Source organism: Gossypium hirsutum, chromosome D01 (genome assembly GCF_007990345.1).
Source record: "Gossypium hirsutum isolate 1008001.06 chromosome D01, Gossypium_hirsutum_v2.1, whole genome shotgun sequence".
NCBI lineage: Eukaryota > Viridiplantae > Streptophyta > Magnoliopsida > Malvales > Malvaceae > Gossypium > Gossypium hirsutum.
In genome coordinates, this window is record NC_053437.1 from 29,079,181 (window position 1) to 29,083,127 (window position 3,947).

Here is a 3,947-nt window from a genome sequence, read left to right on the forward strand (position 1 = left end):
TAGATTGTGAACTTAAACAAAGAATGAACCAGTAATAAAGATTAAAGACCCAATTCCTATGAGTTTTAAAGTGGATGGTGGATAGTTGGATAGGACCGTGACCCATTATCTAGCAAGATAGGAACCAGTCGGTATATAGGTGAATGCTACACTCGTAGAGTGATAAGTTAAAGAAAGAATCTGATTGACGCCACTAGCTAGCTAGATAAGTCAATTTGAGTCACTAAGAACAATAAGAGCTGAACAACTCACAAATATGTTATATTTCATAAAAGATCAAAAGTCCTTAACTCAAGCTACAAATGAGCTATTTACAGGCTGCTAAAGATCCAGCCGAATAGCCACAAAATGATTACAAATTAAATAAACTAAAGTTGACTTAATTTTAGCTGAACAATCCACTGAATGGCTTCAATGATAAGCTTGGCTGTTGGTGTCCCCGAACAGTCTTGGAGCTTTGTCAATTGGTGTTCCCGAACAACCAATGTTAGTTGACTTAATGATTGAGCTGAAGGGTACATTTAACTTAATCAGTCAAGTGTTTAAAGCTAGAGTTAAAGCTTCCTTGGAGTGTCAAATGCATGTACAGCAATTGAAAAGAATTTGTGGTGCCCGAACAGTCAATAGTGTGAACGCTTGGAATGGAATGGTCTTGAGTGTGCACACTAGGTTTTGAAAGGTTAGCTGATCAGCTAAGAGCTAAATTCAATGATCATTCATTCCCTTGATGAATAGACACCTTGGAGAGTGTATTCATCAACTCCTAAAATGCATGCACAATTGGGTGCATTGTTTCTCATTTAAATAGCTTCAATAAATCTACAAGGTGCATGAATTGTCCAGCCGCATATTAAACAACCTGTTAAGGCAAAATAAAAACTGGGTTAAGAATCAATAGGACGTTAAGAAATCTGACTTAAAACTTGCATTGATGTTGTCTGAATTAAGACACACTTAATGAACATAAATCAAACATGCATTGATGCTGTCCAAATTAGAACACACTTAATAAACATGAATCAAAGTAAATACCAAGACAAATATTAATGCTATACAATCTAGGACTCAATTGATACACAAAACACACAGACATGCAATAAAGTTGTAGGAAAATTAAGCATAGTTAAAATAATTGAAATAATTAAAATGTTAAGTCTTAGTAGCTGAGTTAGCTAGCTAAGTCAAACTCGGCCTAAAGTAAATTGTAAATGTCACTTGTTGAACCATCCAACACATGATTGACGAAACCTGTTGTAGCTTCCTCCCAAACTCGTTTAACCAAAGCTGAAATTGCCTCTTTGAATCGCTTGGCTCGGGCTCGAGTGATAGGTCCACTAGGTAGTTTGATTGTATTCCGAATGGAGTAGGCTAAGCCGGCTAAGTCCTTGGGCGAGTTCGTATTAGGATTATGGAACTTCAGAAAAAGTTGAACCCGTCGCACAGCCTGTGCGCTCCCCAACCCACTAAAACATTCCATCATAGAAGTTTCATGGTTATTAGTCGACCTACCCCTTGGCGGTCGCCGGTAAACTCTTCTGACAAACCCCTGTAGGATTCAAACATTTAGAAATATGCCTAGAGGAACCAACTACTTACTGTAATTTCTTACCATCAATTCCCATCAATGGAATATCTTCAGTGTCACGAACCATCGAAATCCCATCCCACACCACCCATAAAAATGTCTTGAAATCCCAAAACAACCCCTTCAAGCCGAAAACCCAAAACATGATGAAGCATTCTCGTTGACTTTGCCACTAAGTGAGGATGTATACCATCACTCGGAGCACTATCCGAGGGAGCACCGCCCAAAGGACCACCCTCAATCCCTTTCCACAACCAAACACTATCCACAACATTTGCCCTCCGTTCCACAACCTTAAGTGTCAGGTCCCACCCCATATCAGAGTCAGAAATGTCCTTTGTTAACCTAATTGGACAAAAACTATCTCCATGCCCCAAACAACCACAACATTACAAGTTGAATTTTCTTTCTACACTTCAATATCAATTTTCACACGCATATGTAAATATGGAAGAAAACCACCACTAACCTTTCGCATCATAATCCTCAAACTAGCCTACAAAGTTCCCCAATTGTCGTGCAACAGTCTCTGAAAACAGCTTTGGAGGCAAGTTATGAACTTGCACCAAAAAAGAAAAATAAACAAGTGGCACAAGTAGAGGATCTTCGTTCACCTGAAGACGATGAAACACAAAAAGATGATTGTTAAACGTCCATAGGGCTCTGTTCACCACACGATCAATGTCAGTGTAATAGAAGAATCGGAAAAGGAACCGTTTATCACCAAGATCAGAAATTTGGATACCTCCAAAAGGTGCCAAAGGTTAGTCAGAGTATTTCACATAGTGGGAAAATATACCACACTTGCAGTATCAAAACACCCTACTAAACAAAGGTCATATAGAGGTTTAAGATCAGTTGAAACACCTACAATCTAGATAACATCCTCTTCGTCTTTCAAAATGAGCAGATCCACAAGGCCACTATCCATAACCAAACAGAGTCACAAACCCCCGCCACTAGACACCCAAACAGACAAGAAAAAACTACCACAAGATCCATTGGAAGAAAGAAGGAAGAAGTAACCAAACATGTGCTAAAAAGTAGACACTATCGTGCAAAAAGCAAATTAATGCACTTTAACATGCTTGAACCCACTTTCTCTTACACTAACAAGAATTCAATGCTAATCGAGCTATAAGAATCAGTAAGCTAGAATACAAAATTTTTATATCTATATTTTATTTTTATTTTTTATTAAAAAATTAATAAAGCCTTTGTAGGAACAAAAATTGTGTATCACATACCACATCACCAATTATCCACAACTAGCTAAGAGTTTCCCCAGAATTTTGTAAACCCCTCCCAGAAGACTATTTTGTAAACCACTTCAATGTAAAAAATTGTTGACTTGTATTTTAAAGTGACGTGGAAAAATATAGAGAAATTAAATTTTATCGTGTCTTAAAAATGTTGAATTTTGATTTGTTTTTATTATTTTAAAACACAATAAATCAACATTCTTAATATTAAAAAATACTATTATTTAATTGTAACACCCTTAACTCATATCCGTCACGGAACAGGGTTACGGAGTATTACCAGAGTTTTCAAATCATATGAACACATATTAAAAACATTGAAAAATTTTAACACTATAGGGGTTATACGGTTGTGTGTGTCTCAAGTCGTGTGGGCATTCGAAGTAGGGACACACAATCGTGTCTGTACCCGTGTAACTCACTAACTTTGATCACACGACCAAGCCACACGCCCGTGTGTCAGGCCGTGTGTTAGGCTGTGTAACAGCCTGACTTGTAACCCTGTGAAAACTACAAGGGGCTGTGTGTCACACACGGCTGTGTCGCCTGGCCGTATGTCACACAAGGTTGAGACACACGCTCGTGTCTCTGCCCACGTGGACGGAAGTAGGCCATTTTACAAGCCATTTTTCTCACCCATCTTGGCATGCACCTACACCCAAAATTTCACATATATACAAGCCATAACAAGACACCAAAATCATGCATAATCAAGCTATATGCATATGATATAATATTATACAACCAATATGCCCAAAGGCACCTCAAATGACAACATTAAAACATGTACCAATGTAAACACAAATTGATCAAATGATCAACTAAGGCTTAACAAATTTTATACCATATTGTACCATTTATTTTTCCTATCAAAAACATACCAAAATATACTAAATATGTCATTCAAGAATTATCACCAAGTAATCGTATAATTCACTTATAACTAATGCACCAAATCACCACATTCACATACTTCATAATGACACTTACCATGTGCATATTTGAATTATCATTCCATCATCCATATTTCACACATAACAAGCCAAGCATCAACCATTTTAAGGCTAATATTTTCATGTCAAATCTATATTTATTATACC